Genomic DNA, 24159 nt, shown 5'->3' with positions numbered 1-24159 from the left:
TTTTTTCCTAAAAGCTTTCATCTGTTTTAATGTGACCATTTTCATTTTTAAAAAATATCCTCTTCCAGAGTTATTCTGCAGTGGGTTGATAGTTTATGCTAACATTCTTTCTCAGGTTATTATGTGTAGTAAATATAATACAGCTTCTGATCAACCTCAGAAGTGAAAGGCTACTGTGTAATCTCAATTCAATCAGATATGCTGAGGCTTTCTTCTTGATAATCTTTTATGTTGCTCAATTCTTATATTTAGGTTACTTTAATATGTGTGAGGAGACCTAAACTGTGGCCTCAAAACAATTACTGTATGCATTTGTATGTATGTGAATGAATGTACATGAAACACCAATGGTTTCTACAGCAGTCGAAGTTTCCAGTTTACTCTGTGTCAGCTCTTTTTCTGAATTATGGTGTATTATATCCGTTCTTCACCACAACTTTCCTAACTTTTCATTGTAATTCTTACCCTGTGAGAATTTAGTCACTCAAGTCTAGCCTTTGAATGACTTTTAGACTTTATTATTAAAACAAACAAGCAAACAATAAAAGATTATTTATTAGCAACATACTTTTAGTGTGTACAACCTTAGTTGCGGAAATGCCAATTATTTTTCACTTCTTTTAGAGAGAATTGCACCTCGTGTAGACATAGTTTTGGTTTTTCGCTCCCTCCAGTAGCTCTGCAAAAACACTTGGCTACAAAAGCTGAGTCTAATGCATCCCATTGTAATTTTATTGAAGCACTGGATTGTTTGCTACAGGTGATGAAATATGGCTAATACTTAGCTTATTTGGCTCAAAGTAACAATGAGGACAAGGTAGCTCATTTTCAGTCAGGTAAGGAGTCAAACATCAGTCTTCCATGCCTACTACTCCTTTGAATAGTCTCTTTTTTTAGTCCTCTTTTGCAATGATTTAAAACCCCAGTAGGTTTCCTGGCATGCCAATTTGCATCTATTTCTGGTGAAGCCAAGTTTGCTGTTACTAACCCATAGATTTTTTAGTGTTTTTTGAGTGTGTCACGGCAGCAAGCTGCTTTTGTCCAAAATGGAAATTCCGCAAGTCCAGAAAGGAGATTCTTGGTGGAGGTGAACATTTTCTTTCCTAGCTCCTTCTTTTTGTCTTTTTTTTTTTTTCATAGCAGAACTCAGCTACCTTCCAGAGCCTGCCCAAGCTTTTCCTTCCATAAAACAATATTTACCTAAGAGAAAGGAAGAGAGCTTTTGCTTCAAAATCCTTAAGTCCTTTTGTTTGTATGTTATTGATTGAATACAAAAGACTGGTTTGTGAGGCAATCAAAAGCAGTCACTCAAAGCAGAAGCTGGATATGCCTCGTTATCTGTGGTGGTTATAATTTAAACAGGATGCTTCAGCATAGGTTTGGTGGTTTGGTGGAGGTGGTTGGTTGTGGTTTTCTTTTCTTGTTTGTTGAAGAGATATATTCATATATTAATCTATATGAAACACAATAAAAATGCAGAATAACTGAAGAGACTTTCTGGAGGAGTGAAACAACAAGGCCTATGCTGTGAAGGGGCCAGAACATAAGCTGTAAATAGCTGGTATTTTAGGTTGACTGAAGTTTCTATTGGACTATAATGATGACTCCTTTGTATAAAATAACCTCATTGTAGTTCTTTGGAGGTTAACCTTCTCATGCAGCAAACTTTGATCGTATTGACTAGTCATATTAAGATTTTTTTTGTCTTGAGTGAAGAATTCTCTTGGAGCTTTAATGCCCCATGCAATCAGCATTAAATTTGTTTTTACTTTCTGAACAATAATATCCTATCAATTTTTTCTGATGCTGCCTTATCTTTTGGAAGGAGCCTTTCTTTGATTTCAACCACTTTTTAATATAACAGGATGCAGATACTTAGTACATGTAAACAGAAATGCATCAGTTATAGGGGGAAAAATGTCATATGTGTGAATGTACTGATAGTACTCTTCATCACTGGCTTTCTTATGCTGTTCTTTTTATCTTTTGAGGTCTCTGAAGAGTCTCTGTGATTCTCTTTTCTTCTTTTTCTCTTCTCTCTCTGCACTTCCCTTCCCCCTCCTCCCTTCTCCCACCTTCCCATGCTTCTTAACAAACTAGATTTCTAGTTATTTCTGGCATGGATCTCCACAGCCACAGGTATGATGAAGAACGAAGACAGAGGGGGAACAGAACCAACCAGCACTTTTTATTGCAACCTTATCGTGTGTGGAATTCCATCATGCTTTATTTCACTCTTGAAATTTCACATTCTTAAAATGTTAAACCAGATCAAGATTTGCCCAAGGAGGGACAGCGAGCTTCATTCCTAGTAATTCACTGGGTAGTGGGGATGATCCACTACTGAGTGTTTTGTAACAGTTGTTTGCGTTCAGGCAAGTCTATTACTGCTAACAAAATTGAGAATATGGTGTTATTTAGTAACAGTGATAGATGCTATTTTTAAAAGAAAAACATATACCCTATGGCAGTGTTTTTATATAATTGTTGGAAAAATAGGCACTACTGCAAACACACTGAATTGTAAGGAATTGTTACATGTTCCCCTAAGGCTACTAGTTCTAAACTAGAGCAATTATTTGGTATAATGTAAGATAGATGTTTACTATTATAATCAATATTCAATAAGAAGTATAAAATCTAACATACTGTATTGTTTAAGATTCCAGTTTTGTGCGCTTTGTTTTTCATCTTGAAGTATACCTGAATATGTAATTTTAATAGGAATGTTATCTATGAATTTTGATATAAAGAAAAAATATTTTTATTCTGGTTAATACTGGAAAAAATATAGAAACTTTAAAGTATAGTAGCAAGTACTCTTAGTTTTAGGTCCAAGACAAGGATACAAGGAAATTTTATAGCTCAGTAGATCTAACATCAATTAACAGCACGTAAGATATACTTATTTCTGTGCTTCAAGAGTTTGTAATCCCAGATTTTCAAAGCTGGTGTTCATTAGTAGGTGCTGAAGTTTCCAGGTCAGTTATGGAGTTACAGGATTCAAACCTTTGAATACGGGACGTTGCTTACTTGGAGTCTGCAATCACATAGTGTTGCTTAGTAACTGCAAAATTGAAAGCAGTTAGGGTGTGATCCTTTGCTGATTGAAATCAATGGCAATGTTCTCAGTGCTCAGTGTTGCAGAATGTTACCTGGGGACGGAAGCGACAAAATTGGACTGAAGTTTACCCCAAAACCAAGAGACTATAAACCCCAATCATTTAAAACAAAACAAAACAAAAAACAACCACCAAACAAACAACACACACAGTGTGGTGTAGGGCTTTGGAAGAGGAAATTTCAGCTTTTTAGCATGAATAGTAGGAGATTGTTACGGTGTTAAGGAAATGAGCAAGAGCTGGGGTTTTTTTGTAAGGCTATGGAGGGGACATTTTATCAGAGGCTTGCATACAATTACAGCTTTGTAAGTTGCTGGGCAGTCGTGGTCTTCCAGTTGTGTGTAATAGCCTGAAATTATAGCAAGGGTTATTTTCCTAGTACTGTGTTTCTTGTTAATTTGGTGGGTACTTCTGATGAAGAAAAAATTGCAAACCTTGTCTAATCATCTTCATGAGTAGTTAAACATGACAAAAGGAGTTTGTCATTACTTCTGCAAGTCATTCCTCTTGTTTTAAAAGGTGGAAGCTTATTTGTCATGAGTGTACTCCTTGGTGAAACCTGATTCTTGAAGTGTAAGTCTTTACCATTTGGAAGTCCCTTTACCGATCAGATGCAGGACTTAACTTCCAGAATTTGAGTCGTACTTGGCCCAGGGCTGCCACCTTCAGCCAAATGCAAGTCTTAACATGTAGAACTTGTTTGGCTTCAATGACACACTAAGTAGATCTTTCTTTAGTCACATATTAAAGGTCATCAAAACTGCTGTCTGAAGGGAAGTAACAATTTTAAATTCTTAACCTGTCCACTCCTTTTCGTTTTGCTTTTGGCAGGAGGATTATTAGTTTAGACAGTTCTCCATGGGCAGTGTATTAGTAGTTAAGAGGAAAATTATGTCAATGTAACCTTGCAGACACAGGACTCTATTTCTTTTGTGCGTGTTTGGGGTTTTTTGTGTATGCTTGTTTTGGGGTATTTTTGTCTTGTGTTTTTGCTGGTGGTGTTTTCAGTGGTGTTGGTTTTTACCCCTACATTTATGAATATGTTGTTAAATATTAATTATGGGTGAGCTAGGTTCATATATCAAGCAGCTGGGGGTGTTTGTGGGAAGGGGAAATTTAATATCTTCCATCTAGCAGTTTTTTTCCTGCTCAGCTCTTGCCTGGTATATTACATTAAAATGTTGGAGCAGATGGTGCATGTGGCTTAAATAGTATGCCGAGGCATGTTCTGTCTATGCTAACAGCTCTCTGTGGGGATCTTGAAATAGTTAACACTGTATGTGTCTATATGGATATCGTGTATGAGGCTAAATATAATGCATTTAAAATACATTCCTGCAGGTCTTCAAGGTGAAATTAAAGTTACAGAAGTATTGGTGTCTTGAGCACCTGGGGCCTCCCAAGAACATGAGATAAAACTGTTGGATGGGCTGGTTCTACCCACGCAGTACATCCAAAGTGATTCAAGTTTGCTGCGTAAGCTTCACAGCTTCCCTCTCAGGGGTTAAAATCTGTTCTTTTTAGGTCACAGTCTGTCTCCTGTGTGACTACATCACCGCAGTACCTTGAGGTCTCCCAGCTTTTCCAGTGTTTATTTTGCTGAGACTATTATGAGGTAGTGAAATGTTGTCATTCCTCTTTTATGGGCTGGAACTGAAGTGCACAGGAGGCTGTCACACACATGCACACTGTAGACAAAGACTTTAGCTGCCTTAAAGTTATCTTTCTCACACTCTTTTTATACTGAGTAGTGGAAGAAGTTCTTCCAGTATGTTTTGAACATATGGAGCTTGTTTTCTTTATCATACTGCTGGGCAGCCTTCCTATGACCGGCTGCAGGGGGAGCCTGGTCTCCTAATTTAGGCAGGTACCTGAAGGTTAAGTATCCCACAAAGAGACAGTGTCTCAGATTAAATGAAATTGATGCAGAATTATGAAGCATCTGAGTTTCAGTGACTTCCCAAAGGTCTCAGAGGTTGCACATGGCAGAAACTGGAGTTGAATCTCAGCTCCTGGGTCCCCTTCGTCTCAATTCATCCTAGTGATTTACATTTGTATATACATATATATGTGTGTGTGTATTAAAATAGTGGGACAAATATTTATTTGTCTGTTTGTGGTTTTCTACACATACACATACAGTGTAAACAGAAAAACTGTTTGTCACAACTGGCTAATTTGAGACACACTCTGTTGAGCTGGTGGACACTGAAATTTGCTTTGACCGATCAAACGTGGAGCTGGTGTGGAGTTGTGAATTTTTAGAGAAAGATGTGATGATTTTCTTTTTTTTTTTATTCTGTATTCTGCAACATTTCCTATAGATACCCACAAATATATGTACAGGGCACATCCAGAGATGTGTGGACCTAAGGCAATGCTGACCAGTAGGAGAGTAAGTAATAGGGCAGAAGACCTGCTTTTCCCCTAAAAAGTCTGTGGTGATCTAGCCTGTACAAGGAGAGGATCAGTGATTGTAGTCACCTGGGCAGCTACCAGCAAAATAGATAAGCATGTGCTTGATTTTTAACCTTAGAATAGTTAGTTGAATAGCAGATATGTGGGGGAAGGGAGGGTGTCAATTGCCTGTCCTTAGTTGACTACCACTCATCTTGGCAGTAAAGGAATCACCCATAGGCAGAGGCAGCGGAAAGGTTATCCGCTTCCTCAGCATCTTTAGATTAGCCATTACTGCCAACCTCCTTTGTGACTGCAAATCTAGGTGAATGTTTGCTGGGCATCCCTGTCCAGCAAAAAGAATAGATACAGCACTGCTACGTGTTTACATGTGAGCTAGGCCATAGCTGATGCTTGAAGTTTTGGGAGGATTAGATCCAGACTCTCAGGACTTTAGAGGTTAAAGATTCTAAAGAACGAGTATTTTTAAACTGGGGTGTTTCTTGTGTAGAAAAGCTATTTCTTCTATCTCCTTTCATCCCACTAAAAGAAGAAATTGGAGAGAGTTTATTTCCTGCATTTGCATGAAGATTGCCTTTTGGGTTTTATTTTTGTTTGGTTCCTTTTGAACTGCCTGGAAGGAAGTTATATAGGGATGCTGGTGAGGGACTCTTCGTCAGGGACTACAGTGACAGGACAAGGGGTAACGGGTTAAAACTTAAACAGGGGAAGTTTAGATTGGATATAAGGAGGAAATTCTTTCCTGTTAGGGTGGTGAGGCACTGGAATCGGTTGCCCAGGGAGGTTGTGAGTGCTCCATCCCTGGCAGTGTTCAAGGCCAGGGTGGATGAAGCCTTGGGTGAGATGGTTTAGTGTGAGGTGTCCCTGCCCATGGCAGGGGGGTTGGAACTAGATGATCATGAGGCCCTTTCCAACCCTAACTATTCTATGATTCTATGATTCTAAGTCTTGGTCTTGCCATGAAAGTAAGCCAAAACACAGATACAAGTTGCATAGAGGTGATGCTCCAGTCAAAGGGCACGTTGTTTCATTCAGGCTTTTTTTTATTCTTGTTTTGTTACCTATGGCTACACCACCAGGTCTGATGTGTGTGTTGTATTATAAAGTTAGCCTTTCCTCCGCCCTTCCCTTTTCCTTGTCAAGTTAATTTGTCTGTTGTCTTCTACTTCATTTATAGCTCTATTTTTAAAACTGGTTTTTCATCAAGTTTTTTGTCCAGAAGGAACCCAAAGGTTTTGAATGTTTTTGAAATGTTGCTTTCTCTGATTTTATTACTTTTGAAAGGCTCATTATGTATGTTAGAGTTGGTGTTTTTCAAAAGAATTAATAGAAGCTTACTCCCAATCTGTATGTGTTTGTGTAGAATGAATAAATAAAGTATTCCATTTAATGACAATTCTATCGCATCTATTTCTGGGAAATGTGTTATTTGTTTACAGGAGAATTTTGTGGTAGAATAAGTATAGGATTGAATCTTGAAGTAAGTAGCTATTATAGAACTTGGATGACTATTTGATTTCGTGGCTCCGTATGATTTTGCCAGCTGAGTATTAGACTAGTATTGTCAATGGCTTTAGAGGATGATTTCCCTTTCGTGGTACAAGTCTACATTTTTAGTTGGAATATACGTTCTTTATCTCTACAGTTTGGGAAACTACTTTGTCTTCATGCTTCATTTTCTCCTGCACAAAATGCCTGTGAAAAAGGGTTAACTCAGTTTAACACTAACCTTGAAGCCAGCAAGACTGGTTGGTTGACTGACAGGTGCATGGCACGTCTTTCCATCCAGTGAATGAAAGCTTCCTCTAGCATAGAGGAAGCCTCACAGAGGCTGATTTTAGTCCACGTGGAATCTAAAAAAGGGAAAAAAAAAAAGAGGTGAGAGAATGTGCAGTTGCATCTTCCAGAGCTCTTAATTGCCTTTGAAGCAGTTTATCTATGTGGATCTATTTTCTCTCCTTCCCGTTACTTTTTTTTAATCAAAAGTAAATTAAGGGTTTAGTAATTCACTGTGATTTGTCTCCTTGGGATCTAGCAGGAGGACTAGAGCACCACACACAAGAGAAGGCTTAATAACAATGGATGTAGTTTATTAAGCAGCTCGCAAGTAAAAGAAAGTGCTACTCTCAAAAACCTTGAAGAGCAACAATTTATAGCACAGAGAAGGTGTCTCCCTTGGCTTTATTTATGCAAATGAAAATACAGCTAGATAATGCTGTTGAATTACTACATTGATATTTGATGAATGCTGAATGGTTTTCATCAGCCAGGAGCCTAATATAATTCCTCATCAGGCTGGGATGCCCTGTGGGTTTTTTCATTGTGTTGCAATATTAATTTTTGCTGTTCCCAGGACATTTATCAGGACTACCCAGCTGAGGGTGGAGAACAGATTTTCCAGGCATGTCTCTAGCTGTTCTTGACTCTGCTACACAAAGCTTAGTTAAGATAGTTTCAGTTCAGCTGAGATTAGATCAAGCATTTTGGGAAGTATTTCTCTTTGCTTGATTGCAAACGCAGACTTGATTTCACGTTTCTGGGCAGAAGGTTTTGTTTAGGATGTTTCTATTGTGCATCACTTCTTGTCTTTCAGATTTCGAGTTGGTGAGAGGAATGGGTGAACGCAGGTTGCCTGTATGACTGCTGGAGGCTAAACACACGCCTCCCCCGACTCTGCTCTGCTATCTTGTTAAGAAAATAATAAAGCAGTAGTAGTGTATAGGTGGTCAGCCTTCCCAACTCCATACCATTTATCAGAGTGTCCAGCTGAGTCATGAGACACACGTCTTCAGAGGGCAACGAGTTCGGAAGGGAAATCCAAGTGTTTTGCATGGTCGAGGGGGAGCGACAGCCTTCTGGTGATGATGGCCCAGTTGTGGCAGCAGTCCAGGCTGAGCCAGTAGCACCAGCCTCCCATAGCTCATTTTGGCTGGAGGCTGAGAGGATTCGATTGCCCAGCTGTCAGTGTGCCAGTGCATACTGATCTGCTGCAGACCATGCGGGTGAGCCTTGGCTGGGGATCTTTGTTTGAATTGCATGTAAGCAAACACAGAACGGCTCACGAGCCGGAGTTTGGCCACCGCTTCTGTGTTGTTATTGCCTGCCAACAGAATAACCTTTCATGTTATTATAAACTCTAGCTTTGTAAAAGTATGTAAGTCGGCTCCAGTGGTGCTGTTCTTGCTTATGTTACAAAGAATAACATTGCTTCAGTTTTGCTTGGGCTTCATCTTCTTATACCTGTATTTACTTTCCTGTTCAGCATTCATTAACGGGCAGTGTCTGTGAGCAGTACAGGGGATAAAAACAGCAACACGTGAATAAAAAGGTGTTCAGAAGGAGGTGATTATGCTGTGATCATGTTTCCAGAAGGAGAGAAAGAGTCTGGTACAGGTTTGGCACCTCCCTGCTGCTGGAAGGTGTCAACAGCACGGCTATGGAGAGGAGACAGCCCGTTCCAGGCAGTGTACCAGCCAGTTTTGAGCAGGATCTGCTGTTGTACCTGAAATGAATCATGGAAAAATGCCAGCCTTTATTAGCACTTTTCCTCCATGTAAACAACAGTGATAGATTACTAATAGATATTAAAGCAATGTCTCCTTTTTCCTGAACAGAATGGATGCCATAAATTACATATTCTGATGACTATGTGGTGAGCATCACTAATATGTTCAATCCTAAATATTCTGGCTGAGTCACAGGAAACTTTTGTATGTAACAAGAATGGAATTTAAGAGGTAACCACGAAAGCTATCTCGTATCTATTTTCTTTTTGGCCAAATGGAGAGTGGAGACCAGAAGGGCTTTTTGCTTCCTTGCTTTTGAGGCCATTTGGATTACTTAAAAACTTTAGGTGTGTATTTGAAAACCTTGGCAAATTCTGTATTCTCTGGGTCAAAATGTTGGCTTGAGCAAGAAATAAAAAAGAAAATAAGAAACACTCTACAAAAAGCCCATAAGCAGGTGGCTACAGTTTTAGAGTTCTTCAGCTCCTAACCCTGCAATGAGCAATAATTTTTGTTTCTTCTTTACCTTAAAATTATGAGGAGACAGGAAAAAAGTAACAGACATTTCTTCCAGTCCTGAAGTTTGAGTCACTCGCTCAACAGTACCTGTCTTATTTATGCTAATGACAGAGAATGTCACTAGCATTGAAATTCAGAGCTTTTTCTGTTAAGAAAAAAAAAAGCGGATTTACTGAGTTTTCTTTGAGAATAGTGTTTGATGCAAAATAGCAGTGGGGATTATGACAGAAGAAAAGTTAGTAGAATCCATTTAAATAAGGCAAGAGACTCCAGTTAGGACTTCATGTTTGACTGTATGGGTTGAGGGCTCTTTAGCTAATGAATTATTCCAAAAGAATAAGTAATGTGAAGAAAATCCTTTTCTCGTATTAGTTCAGGTTTGCTTAGTATGTTCCAAAAATGACAGTCAAAGTTAAATTCCTGACTTGGACTCCTTTTTTCAGCTCAGGGAAACAGATTCTTAATACAATACTACTGTATGACTCACAGCAGAAACTATAATTGCCAAAATACCGCTGCTACTATATTAGAAACCATCATATCACAATGTTGTGGTTTAACCCCAGCTGCCATCTAAGCCTGCACAACTGCTCACTCACTCTCCCCCAGTGGGATGGCAGGGAGAATCAAAATAGTAAAAGTAAGAAGACTCATGGGTTGAGATAAGGACAATTTAAAAGGTAAAGGAAAAGCCACGCAGGCAAGCAAAGCAGAACAGGGAATTCCTTCACTACTTCCCATCAGCAGGCAGCCACCTCCAGGACAGCAGGGCTCTATCACATATAGCGGTTACTTCGGAAGACGAACACCATCACTCCAAACATCCCCTTCTTATTCCCCCAGCTTTATAGGCTGAGCATGACACCATACAGGTCATATCCTTTTGGTCACTGGGGATCAGCTGTCCCAGCTGTGTCCCCTGCCAACTGCTTGTGCACCCACAGCCTGCTCACTGGTGCAGTGGGATAAGGAGCAGAAAAAGCCTTGGCTCTGTGCAAGCACTGCTCACCAATAACAAAAACATCCCTGAGTTACCAACACTTTCTAGCACAGATCCAAAACATAGTGCCATACTAGCTGCTGTGAAGAAAATTAATTCTATACCTGCCGAAACGAGCACACACAGTCAAGACAGGCAGAACTACTTTTACAAGTGCTAAAATGTTTTCTGTTCTTACTGAATAAAAGCAGGTGATCTTAGAAAGGAAAACTACCTCCATTGGCACTTGCTGCTTCTATTTTTATTTATTTAATAAATGTTGGCAGCTCATCTTTAAAAGGAGAGGCTATATTTCCTAGGGTACTCTGCTCACCAGGGGCACTTGTCCTTGTGTCTCCCCTCTTGTGGTTATTTATTTATTTGCACAGTTGCTTGCAGTGTAAGGTTCTGGCTGTGTTGAGGGGAGGATTAGTAACAGCTGGATTGCAGCTCTTGCACATCACAGGCACATGAGCAATAGGAACAAAGAAAATGAGCATTTCCTAGAGCCTCTTGAGAACAGGAAGCTGGAGTTCATTTAAGCCATCCGAAGGTGCATTTAATTGTACAGTAGTTTTACACAAAAGTTATTGTGCCTACATTGCAGTCAGCTTTCACACATCGATAGTGAAGTGGAGCAGACTGGGCGTAAGCATTTGCCATGTTCTGCATGTGGCTAGTTGGAGGAGCAAAAGAAGTCATTAGAAAAATGTTGTAGCATCCTCTGCAGATTTCCAACATTGTTCTGTGCCGCGTATGTGGTTTTATAATAGTACCCAGGTGATGAGTGATGCACTGGTGAGTATTTGGGTGTCTTTAAATGTGGCCCTATGGGCTGCAAGGGACAAGCTGCTGCTTTGTTTTGGCAGCATGTGATGCTGAGTGGAATTGCTTCTATCTCAAAAAAAGTGTCATTTGTGCTATTTCTGTTTCTGTATATCTGTACATCTGTACATTAATACAAAATTATCTCAGTAGAAGCAAGCCTGTACATCCTGTGATGGAGAGAAAGAAGCACTCCATATAACTGTAAACTCAGTAAAAAGAAAATCAAGTAATTTTTGTGGTGCCCCATCAGTAGTTCTGTTTGCCATATTTGTGGCTGTTACAGATGCACTAAGTCTTAAAAACATGAGAGGAACATTAGGAGAGTATGCAAGGTCATCATTTGGCATAATGTTTACATACACATGGCTGGTAACTGATTTTGGGTTTTGTATTTGTTTTTTATGTTAGATCATTCATAAGCACTGACATTGCCCTAGAGTTTTCTACCTGATACTTTTAAGAAAGAAGTATTTAAAACCAAAATGGAGTACAATTAAAAGATGAGACAGATGAAAATTTGTGTCATTCTAAACTAAGTTTAGGAGCCAGTTGCAGGAGTTGTGCAACCAGTCACTTCCTATAGACCTCTGTGGTATCTCTAATGTGGGACAGAGAATGGTCTCATATTCTTGCCTCTTCTTCACAGGTCAGTAATAAGATCAAACTTTTTTAACAGTCATCAGCCAACACAACACATCCTTCTGGTGTTCTTCATTAAATTTGCCATCAGGATTAAAACTGTTCGGGGGAAGGGAAGGAAGAGCAGCCACTTGAAGCAGGTATGCCCAGAATATGAGATCTAGTTGGCATTGTAGACTAAATTAACATAATCATTCTTATAAATAGAAACACAGTCACAATCATCCCAAAAATGCAGATCCTTTACTTCACTTACTTTCAACAGACAGCCTCTTGTCTTCTGTGCTTTCCATCACACCTGCAGGTATGGTACTCAGGAGTAAGAGAAAATCATTAATTCTTTCCTTGAAAGGCTCAACTTCGAAAAAGCCTGTGTTCCCCTACAATGACCTCCTTGCTGCCTTATGATACTCTGCAGGAAGAGAAAATCAGCAACTCTTTCCTTGAAAGGCTCGAATTTGAAAACTAGAGTTCTCCTACAGTGACCTTTTGCTGCTTTACTCCCATCTCCCTTTCATTATCTCTCTTCTTATGGGGCTTGAAGAAAAAGTGCATAAACTGTAAGTTAGGGAAAAGCTCTGTGACTATACAATTCACAGGTGGAGTTTAAGGAAGGTGAACTAAGGGACACTGAATCTGTAATTTCTTCAGTGTTCTACATGTTTGTGCAATACAGAGCTGACAGGGCCTTCCTGGACTCCCCAGAGACCAGACTCATAAAGGCTTTGTAGCAGAAGAAAGTAATTGCAGCAAGTATACTGGCAGCTGAAGGACAACCCCAAGATGTTTTTCAAACCACAGCTGAGGAAACTGTGTCAGGGAAGTGTGACAGCAGGAGAGATGCCTGCATGAGCTCATCAGCTTCATGCTCTGCTACCTGTGGAATTCCTGTATGAGACACTGAATTTGGAGGGCTAGGATTTGCCCCAGGCCTTACTTTATTCTTTGTTCTGGACCCATGCCTGGAACAGAAAAGGTGTTTGACAGGTCACTGTGGCCCACTGTGGGAGAGGATCTGGTTCGAGACCATCTTAAGAACTTGAACATGCACAAGTCCATGGGACCTGATGGAATCCATCCGCGGGTCCTGAAGGAGCTGGCGAATGAAGTTGCTAAGCCACTGGCCATCATATTTGAAAAATCATGGCAGTCAGGTGAAGTTCCCAATGACTGGGAAAAGGGAAATATAACCCCCATTTTCAAGAAGGGGAAAATGGAAGACCCGGGGAATTACAGACCAGTCAGTCTCACCTCTGTGCCTGGCAAAATCTTGGAGCACATTCTCCTGGAAGGCATGCTAAGGCACATGAAAAACAACAAGGTGCTTGGTGACAGCCAGCATGGCTTCACTAAGGGGAAATCCTGCCTGACCAATGTGGTGGCCTTCTATGATGGGGCTACAGAACTGATGGACAGGGGTAGAGCAGTTGATGTCATCTACCTGGACTTGTGCAAAATGTTTGACATTGTCCCACACAGCATCCTTGTCTCTAAATTGGAGAGACATGAATTTGATAGGTGGACCACTGGGTGGATAAAGAACTGGCTGGATGGCCACATGCAAAGAATTGTGGTGAATGGCTCAGTGTCTGGCTGGAGACCAGTAACGAGTGGTGTCCCTCAGGGATCGGTGTTGGGACCGGTCTTGTTCAGCATCTTTGTCGCTGACATGGACAGTGGGATTGAGTGTGCCCTCAGCAAGTTTGCCGATGACACCAAGCTTTGTGGTCCGGTTGATATGCTGGAGGGAAGGGATGCCATCCAGAGGGACCTTGACACGCTTGTGAGGTGGGCTGATGCCAACCTGATGAAGTTCAACCATGACAAGTGCAAGGTCCTGCAACTGGGCCGGAGCAATCCCTAGCACATATACAGGTTGGGCAGAGAAGAGATTCAGAGCGGCCCTGCAGAGAAGGACTTGGTGGTGCTGGTGGATGAGAAAATGAACATTAGCTGCCTTCAGTGTGCGCTCGCAGCCCAGAAAGCCAACCGTATCCTGGGCTGCATCAAAAGGAGCGTGACCAGCAGGTTGAAGGAGGTGATCCTGCCCCTCTACTCTGCTCTTGTGAGACCTCACTTGAAGTATTGTGTGCAGTTCTGGTGTCCTTAACATAAAAAGGACATGGAACTGTTAGAACAAGTCCAGAGGAGAGCCACGAGGACGATCAGGGGACTGGAGCACCTCCCGTATGAAGACAGGCTGAGAAAGTTAGGGCTGTTCAGCCTGGAGAAGAGAAGGCTGCATGGAGACCTCATAGCAGCCTTCCAGTATCTGAAGTGGGGCTATAGTGATGCTGGGGAGGGACTCTTCATTAGGGACTGTAGTGACAGGACAAGGGGTAACTGGTTAAAATTTAAACAGGGGAAGTTTAGATTGGATATAAGGAGGAAGTTCTTTACTGTGAGGGTGGTGAGACACTGGAACGTGTTGCCCATGGAAGTTGTGAATGCTCCATCCCAGGAGGTGTTCAAGTCCAGGTTGGAGAGAGCCTTGGGTGAGATGTTTTAGTGTGAGGTGTCCCTGCCCATGGCAGGGAGGTTGAAACTTGATGATGTTGAGGTCCTTTACAACCCTAACTGTTCTGTGATTCTGTGCAAATAGCCTTAAGATGTGATACTTTGGTAGTAATCCAGACTTGGATCAGTTGTAGGTATCATAGCTTTGAGAAACCATTAATGTATAGGTATGCTAGCACTCATCTGCTGCTGAAGTTCAGCCATCTGAAACCTCTGTTTAATGAGTCCATTGGGGGTTTTCGGTGACGATTGGTTCATTTGTTGGGTTTTTGGTTTTTAAGGCATATGGAGAAAACATAATTGGTGAGGAACACTGTCAGTGGCTGTCCTCAGTGGAAGAAACATGGCCAGTCATCATGTTCTGCTTAAATGCCCTCTGTTGGGTAATAATAAAAGCAGTGCTGCTATGCAGCACTTTTCAGCAGCATGCAGTAATAGTTTTTGTAAAAGCGGTATTATTAGACATGTTTTATGGAAAGCAGAAACTGACACAACTCAGTGTAGTGGCTTGTCCCATGTCACCTTAGCATCCACTCAGAGATTGTGGTTGGTTGTCCTCAGTAAGGGCAGTACTTCTTCCACATGGAAGGTAACTCTTAGCTTCGTATGTTTCTTGTATGTGCTTTTTCATTACAAGATCCTTTTTCTAAACATTTTAATTAATTTTGAACTTTGATTTCTAGCTCAGAAAGTTTGCTACTGCTGGGCTTTTCTTTTGTATTTCTTTTTACCTGAGGGGCTCTGAGCTGGAAGAATCAAAGCAAACATTAAGTAAAGTGTGTTCCAGTATTATGTGAGAACTCCCTGAAACTCACAAGGCTTTTATTAGTAGGCACAAAATTTACTTCTGCAAGGGTTGCTTTCCTTTCTTGTGACATGTAATTGGCTCGGTACAGTTGGACTGATGCATTAGAAAAGAGTTGGAAAACCCTCCAAAACTGCATGTTAACAATTTCTCTGGAGTTCCGTGGCACTCAAATTCCACATGCTGCATTATAGTTAATATGATTAGATGCTGTCAAACTAGGCAAGATTAAAATGTACGTTGGGTATCAGTCCTTATATAACGTGAGTTATAGATGCAGAAACATTACCTGTAGCAATGTTACTACATAATTGCAACTTCTGGTTTCTGTAGCTGGCAAAATACCAAAGCAGTCAAATCCTTAGGGCTGATCCTATTGTAGAAGGTTCCTATATATGATAAAATTGCTAACTTTTCAAATAACTTCTCAAACATTTGGGTTTTCTCCAAATATCTTTGCAGTCTTGGTTTTATCTGCAGGATGGTATGCGATTTCATATAGTAATATCATTTGGCTCTATCCTGATGATTAGTAATCATGTACATACAGTATATAGCACTTTCTCTACATTGAATAAGATTAGAGTGCAGGCATGCTTCCTGCTGCTTTTTGTTGTTGTTTTGTTTTTATTTGATTTGGTGTTTGCTTTCTGTACAAAAGTTGCTTAGTAACCGCAAGGAAAGACTGGTCTGTATTAGAACTACTCAATAGGATTTGCTTGAATGTAACATCTCTGTTGTATTCACAGTCTTCTTCAATTTACTTGCATACAGAATGGAGATAATGACCTATTGACTTCTCACTGTTGTTTCAGGCTTGATTAGTAGTTGCAAAATGCTGTCATACCTACTGATGGAAGTCAGTCGGCAAGTGCATAGTAGCCTGGGAGTCAGTAAGTGCAGTAGTTTGCAGAACTAGAGTTGCTCAACCTTGGATTTAGCAAGGAGTAAGCAACCTATGGCATGGGTGCCAGCAGTGGCTTGTAAGCAGATGCCGAATGTGTGCAGCAGTGCTGCCATACATTGGGAGCATGGACGTTTGAGAGGTGCAGCCTCTGACACCTGGGAAACGTGAAACTGAGCAGGAAGAGCTGTCTGTGTGGAAGTGAGATGTTGATGAGAGGGTTACTGACAGCCCTTTCATTGGCTCTTTGAAAGGTACCATTATCTAGCCTCTACTGAATACCTACCAGCATGCTTAGTTTGAGATGGAAAAATGCAAACTGGCACACTGCCCTTCTTAAGTGGACAGCCGTGCTTAGTTCAGGTGTGGGTGATAGCTGATAGAGCTTCTCCTCCAGCAGAAAGGGTTAGTAGATGCCGTGCTTCCAGAGACAGAGCACGTGTGCTGTGAGGCTGTGAGGGTTTGTAGTTAATGCTATTGATTGCAGCAGTGCAAGGAACCCCCCAAAAGAAGTCACTGTTATTGTGTGTACACTCAGCAAATAAAAAGTACACAAGAGTCCCTACTGCAGAGCTCACAAAAACTAACAGTGACCTGCAGAGTAATGAGCAAACAGACTAGAAAGTGTAGGAAAAACTGCTGTAATTCATTACCTTAGGTTTCCTAAGTAAGGTAGCCTTCTGAGTGTTACTGGCCATGGTGCTGTCGGTAAGATTGCTCAGAATAATGTCTCTGCTTCAGGGTTATCCAAGGTCTGCACTGCAGGCACACAGATGAGATGTTTGCTGTGCATTATTTTACTAGTACATTTTTATATTATTCTTTTTACTTACTTTAAGATAAGGATGGATGCTGACAAGGCGCATGCTGAAGAGTTCTTATTTAGCTCTCTGATCAAAATTTAGGACCGCTGTCTACCGTATAAACTCATCTTGACAGGTATCCAGCTTGAACAGTTCCAGAATCCATTTGTCACTGTTGCTTAGAAGCATTTGATGGGTTTGATGCATTTTCAATCACTGCTTACAGCACTCTGTAATGTTTTCACAGCACTTGGCTTGGTGGTCCTTTGCTGCATAGGTGTTTTGTGGCTTTTTCATTTCTGCTTAAAACACTCTCTCTTTGCAGCAGCTGTGACTTGTGCCCATCTAGGTAAAAAGACAGCATTTTTATTGCTGCTGCAAATCTTTTCTGCACGAGGTGCTTATAGGTACCTAGCAATACAGCAGCCTCAAATCCAGGAGCGCTGGTTGCAAAGACTCTGTGGGGGCAAAGTGAGACTAATGCCTATTTCCAGCCCTTCTGGTGAGAACTGCTTGGAGCAGAGAAAACCCCCTCTGTCCTCCCCAGCATGTCAAAATCCAGCAGCTAGCTGCTAATTGCCTTTACAGTGATTCACATGCCATCTGCCATTGCTGGGATCTTTTGTCATCTATGGTAGGCTCTAGGCGGTTCCATGAACTTCATGTGGTTCTTCTGTCAGTGACACCAACTCAGTGCAGCATGGTAATAGCAGTGACACTGCTACATGGGGAAATAAAGTAATTGTTTACGTGTTGTCACCCTTTCGGCTTTGAGAGGACAGCTTTTTCTGGGATAAGGAGGGGGAAAACATCAAGAAAGATTATTTCAACTGTGTGCCACTAAGGGTTCCCCCACACTCACAGAAAGCAACTCATGGGTGGTGGCAGAGAGCTGTCAAAAATAATAAAGGTGCAAAAGTTTATTATGTATTTGTGTATCACGCTGCATCTGCAACTCAGGGGCGAGCAGAGGAGAGCGTGACCTGCCTGCATGGTGGCTGGGGAGGCAGTGGGAGCCCTGCTTGCTGAGTGAGGTGGAGGCGCTGGTCCTGTTGCAAGTAATGTGGTGATTGCATAAGAATGCTGGTGCCGTGACTGTCAGAAACACACAGGAAGGACAGGACTTTTCCCTCCCTTTGCTTCCTTGTGGCTTGAAACAGAAGCTAAGTCTAAGATGCTGTTATTTACGAATCTGCATAACCACGGAGTCTCTCTGCCCCAGCTCCAAGGGAGTAGTGGGGCTCCCACTTTTGCTTGATCCTGCTTTGTTTTGTTCTTAGTTAGTTGTGGTTTTTTTTCTCCTTTGCCTGCATTTATAGTTTGATATTCACTCCTGCGTCTACCACGGCTTTAAATAACTAAATGCTTTATCAGCATTTTCTAGAGCAAGTGGATGACTGCTGAAATGCCACCTTGTTCTGAAGTAGTCTCTTCAAAGCAGAGATGCTGCAGAATCTCATCTGCTTGTTCCTTTCTCCCATTCAAGCCCTCTTTGAGAATGCTGATACGCATCGTCTATAAGGAGGCGCATCAGTTTAATATGCTAACGTGTTAGGTGAGGACATTATCCACTCAGTCCATTCAAAGCTGCAAACCAAATACTGTTTTTCCAGGCACCCAGGCGAGGCCATTGGAGGGTGTTGTAGGCCTCAGCAGTGCAGGCTGGCTTGCATGCCGGTGAATAAATTAGTCAATCTGGGAACAAGAAGTCAAAAAGGTTACTGGTAATGCCAGCCTCCTCATTCCCCAGGCAAGCTTTTGGCAGCTGAGCTGGGGGTCAGTTCACGTGGCTTGGACAGGCAATGGCACTGCTGCATAATCCTCACAGTTTCCTCCAAACCGCTGTGGCACTGCTCCTGTGTGCTGCTGCAGGGCTGCTGGTGCAGAAGTTTGTTTCTGGCTTTTATTTGGCTTTGAGGCAAGAGAAGAGGTTTTGGCTTGCCTCTTTATTTCTTATTAAGGGTGTGTAATTATCGGAGTCTGGAAAAGCCACCGGGTTTATCCGCCCCGGTTCGCTGTCATTGACAAGGTGATTAGAGCCGTGCCTCGGTCAGCCGGGGGATTCCCCCGGGCAGGTCTCGGCCCACCCGCGGCCTGCGGGGGGAACGGGCCGCAGCCGGCCGCGGCAGATGAGGCCCGGCCGTTACCATGGCGATGGCTAATGCAGCTGAAGCGCGGCGAAGGGGCACGGCTCCATGGAGGCTGAGTAGGGGGCCAGCAAGACCCCCCCGCAGCCGGCCCAGATGGAGCTTACATTTCCTTTCTCTCCCCCCACGCCTTCTGCGGTGCTCCTTCCTTATGGGCAGCAGCATCAAGCATCCGAGTCATGGGTGCCCATCCAGCTTTGCCCCTCCACTTGCCTCCCAAAGGCCAGGGGCACCATATTGATGGCTTCACAATGGCAGAGAGGGGAGGGAGACGGGGGCTCGAGGCTTTCATGAAGGAGTGTGCACCACTTGCCGCCGGGGCTTTAGTGGGTGTCATGGGATTTGTTTGCAGCATATGCGATGCTGTTAATGATTGAAAAATTACCACAACAATTAGTCATGGATCGCTGAAGGCAAGGCCCCGAACACTGTGGACAATATGATTAAATCCATGTATGTGACAATTAACTCTCCTGCAGGTTTATCCACCAAGGAGATGGGAAGACGGTGGACACACAAAAAAAATGACAGGCGAGAATAATGTGGCAGAATGGATCTGATACAGCTGGCACTATCAATTTTAATCTGACAATTAATCACACTTGGATTAATCCTGTTCTTATTGCACCATTCTGGTTGCCTGTTTATTTATACTCTCCTTCCTTTGTGTGCTACATGGAGGCATGACGGATTTAATTCCTGTCCGTTCCATGTTTTTAAATTTAAAAGGCAAATCCTTCAGTCATGCCATGTTGGAGGTAGTCCGTGGTGCAATTATCTCATAAAAAATGAGCAGAGTCCAGATGCACCATGCCATGAATCCCCTTCTGTATCACAGCTGAGTAACTCTCAATAAATATTTGTTCATCCAGTATTCTCACTGGGTAGATCCACTACTGCCTGTCTGTCCAGCCAGCCAGGCATGTGTACATGCAAGTGATGCTTTGCTCATGTGCTTACATTGCCATTAGGTAAAATTTGGTGTGTGTTCGTTGGCCATGCTCACCATGCCTATGATTTTATTTTGAGGCATCAAAACTCCTTTGTGATGCTTAGGTATTATGTTACTAAGAAGAATCAGACTGGAAATAGAAGAAGGTCTGGTGCAGGAATCGCAGAAGGCAAGTATAGGTTATCTGGTATGAAATTTTTAAATGATTAAGAATTTTAAAGGAAAAGAAGCACTAATGTTTGCCAGACACTGCTGAAGTCTTGAAAGAGTGTGTATCAGTAGGCAGTCTGCTCAAATTAGCCAACTTCTTCTAGCACTGTAGTTTGCTTACTGCAGTGTTGCTTTTCCTGTTTCTTGACGAGTCTCACTGGGGCAGCTTCCCAGAAGTTGTGGCTGCCTGGCAGTGTTCAGGGCCAGTTTGGACGAGGCTTGGAGCAACCTGGTGTAGTGGAAGGTGTCCCTGCCCATGGCAGGGGGTTGGAACTGGGTGATCTTTAAAGGTCCCTTCCAGTCTAAACCGTTCTATGATTCACAGACTGGCAAGTGCAGTTTAATGGATTGGACAAGCCACAGCTTAATTTCACCTGTAGCTACCACTGACATATCGTCTCTACCCATCCTTGCTTTCTTGTTTTTATTTTGTAATCTCTAAAAAAGGTGGTTTAACTTTGAACTCACTCAAGAGATGAATCTAGTCATGCTGTAAAGATTCAGTTTTACTGTGGCATATTACTATTGTGGTCTGCAATGCTTAACATAAGTATTCAGATTGCTAGTCTAAGTGCCGTAACTTTCTGGTTTTAAAATCCCGGTGAAAACATTGAAGATATGGAACTGTGTTCTTAAACAAGGTGACTTAAAGGCATAAGTGTTTCCATTGAAGTAACTAGTAAAATCCCTGCTGGTTTAAAATGTCAGGTTTTTTATCCAGAGCCCTCTATTTATGTATCTTGAAAACACAGAATGAAGTATAATTGAGCCATCTTCTTTTAGAGTGATTGTCCTTCTTCTCTTGTTGCCAGAGAATATAATCTGTACTCCTGCTCTGACTGTGGGTTTAACCACAAAGAAGGGAACAAGTCCTGTGAAGTCAGTGGGCAATAAAGATATCAATGACCTTATATGTAATTCAGTGCCCAAAGACATCTTGTCTTTTTGTTGACAATGTAGCTTTCAAAAGGTGCTTCAGGGGAGGTACATGAAGCTAGAGGATGTGAATTTTGCTTCTTGTTTCTATTTGTGTGCAAAGGTAGCACACTGCAGTGTGGATAGAGTGAATGTCCTATTCACTGATAGAATAGTACCTCCTAAGTGAACATCAAAAGAAACTGGCCCACGCACCTCTGGCATGACAGAAAATCTGAAGTACATTCTAGTCAGTATCTCAGTCTCACATTCAGCAGTAATATTGGACATTATAGCCCAAATAAACCCAAATTTGAGTCAGAGCTGCTGCTTTCATTATGTCTTTCAGTCATCCCACATTATATATTTCTGTGTCTGGGGTCCATCTGGATTTGGTTGCAATTACTCTTAACTTTTTTTTTGGTTTTTGTTTTTCCTTCTTCATTGAAAATCCCCAGAGAAATAACAACCCAAAATATTTTGATCAGGGAAGATTTAATTCCAAATGCTGATGCTAGGTTCTGATAGATGTGTAGTAAGTAGTAGCCATTAGGGCTGATCTGGCAATAGTTTGATTCTCCAAATGTCCAAACCAATAGTAAAGGGGTTTCTTTTGGGGGTTGATATTTTTTTTGGTGGTGGTGGTTTGGGTTTTTAAAATTTTTTTATTTTTTAATTTTTGGTCATGTGGTGAGGTAAGTTTTAGGTTCAGATCCTCTTGTATCTTCTGGCAGCTCAAAAGAGGAGTTGAGTATATGACTTGTAGCGGAGGATTGCTGCTCTGCTGGGCAGCAGGGATAAAATTATAAAATATCAAAATACTGTCTGTACAGGTGACATGAAATGCTAACAATATTAATTTAATTTCTTCCCATATCTTCTTGCTGCCTCTCCATTCCCCTGATATAGTCTGGTGTTTTGCAGTTGAATTTGCTGCTGCTGTTTGATGGATAGCAAATACTTGCTGATTTGTAACTAATTGACAACTGTGGAAGTTACTTCTTTATTAAGCAATTTATCAAGTGGTCAGGAGACCATTTCTGTAGCCTCTATTAACATAACACTAATAGTTGAGCGCATTAGTAGGAAGAAAGTATGAGATGGTTTGAGATGCATTTTTTAAGCAAACTTTGTTTCATTTCCTCTGAGACTTCAAATCACGGGGATATGATGCTTTAAAGCATTATTGCTTGGGGCTTCTTACGCTGGATGGCCATCGGGCAAATTCGCATTTTACACCAATCAGAGTTTATTTAAACTCAATTAAGTTTCATCAGAATATTTTGCTATACCTGCATTATAAATAGAATGAGAGTGACTTGGCTTAAATTTGGTAACAAGAATAGAACTTTGTTGTGCAATTACAACATCAGTAAGTGCTATTGGCACACTTAAAATTGCAAGTAGATGCTTCATATGTGACAGTGCTTGCAATCCATGTCAAACCTGTGAACAAGAGCATTGTTAAGCATTTTGGGCTTGTGGGTGTTGAGGTCAAGGAGCAGAGTGGAGTGTGTGTGTATGGTGATTGCTTGGAGCAAAGTACAAATCAAAGCCATATTTGCTCACTGGCAGAGGAGAAGAGCTTGAAATGGGGAAGAGGTAAGAAGCTTGCCAACAGGAGAGTAAATGTTTTGAGTATGCAGAGCTTGAGGATGATATGGTGAGCTCCCTTGTACCCAAACCTGAACCACTGAGGTGATTCTTCAGGTCTTTCCAATGCAGGTGTTTCCTCTCTAGACCCACATTCAAGCCATGGTCTGCAAAGAGGAGCAATTCTTTTTTATATTTTCTCCCTTCTGCCCCACTATGTGTTTTTCCACTTCCCTTTGCATGCATGGGGCTGGATGGGAACAACACAACACCCCAAGTGCCAAAAACATTTCAGCGTAGCTGTGAGAATAGAATTACTTAAGGTACTTCAGTGTCAAAGAGAATATATTAATCCAAACATCCTTTTGAAACAGCAAACAAGGGGGAGCAGTGCACAAGGAAAGAGGCCTAAAACTTTGGAATTAAAACTGTTGAGAAAGCGTTCACATTTTGCATTTTTCCCTCTCCCCTCCTAAATGAACCAAAATTTTCCTTTTTAATTTTTTTTCTTTTTGTGTTTTGGCAACAAAACACTACCTATTTTCCCACCTGAATGTTAAATAGTCTTCTCAGAGTGTCAAATGAAAGTGAAGTGGCAAGAATAAGCACTGCATTAAATGTGTGGAGAAAATACCATGCTACTGAATAGTTCTTTTATGCAATCTACGTATAAGAATTTAAAAGGCTCCCTTTCATTATGAACATACCTCTAGTGTGGCTATCCTATGGAGAGTAATGGAGAGGACTGTATATATAGACCCAGATATGGCTGCCCATATTTGACAGTGATGTGTCAGTTTTGGCTGTGCACTCACTGGTAGTTGCAAGCTAGCTCCAGTCTGGAACCTAGTGAGACATATTAGGCTTTGACAGTTCCTCTGCCACTAAGTTCTAACATTCTGGATTTTGGGTTGCTAAAGTATTGTTGTCAATTTGAGGAGTATTTGAGCTGTGGAAGAAGTAGGAGACATAGGAGGCTTCTTTCTTTGGAGAAGCTTGCTTTTTTTTTTTTTGTAAAACAAAGATTAAGGGTGATACTACTATTTCTTGGGGTAGTGCAACACAATTTCATGTGGCCTTTCTTTTATCTAAGTTCTATTTGTAAGAGTTTCGACCACCACATGGACAGATTAATGATCTGTGGACTCTACTGTATCTATAAGGGTAAAGATGGGATGAATGAAAATAGGGAGTGTCATATTTTACTCCATGATTTCATGGTATATTTTTGATCCTTTCAGAATGTAGTAAACCACTGAAGACGTAAAGGACCAAGTTCTCAGCTAATGACTTTCAGAAAGT

At 41.4% G+C, this 24159-nt stretch overlaps 1 protein-coding gene across 15 annotated transcripts in view; it reads left to right on the top strand.

Moving 5' to 3' along the window:
- Positions 1 to 24159, top strand: part of FARS2 (phenylalanyl-tRNA synthetase 2, mitochondrial) — a 266496-nt gene that overhangs the window by 82296 nt on the left and 160041 nt on the right. The window lies entirely within an intron of this gene.

Source organism: Lathamus discolor, chromosome 2, assembly GCF_037157495.1.
Source record: "Lathamus discolor isolate bLatDis1 chromosome 2, bLatDis1.hap1, whole genome shotgun sequence".
In the NCBI taxonomy this organism is placed as follows: Eukaryota; Metazoa; Chordata; class Aves; order Psittaciformes; family Psittacidae; genus Lathamus; species Lathamus discolor.
This window is presented reverse-complemented; position numbering and strand designations above follow the sequence as displayed.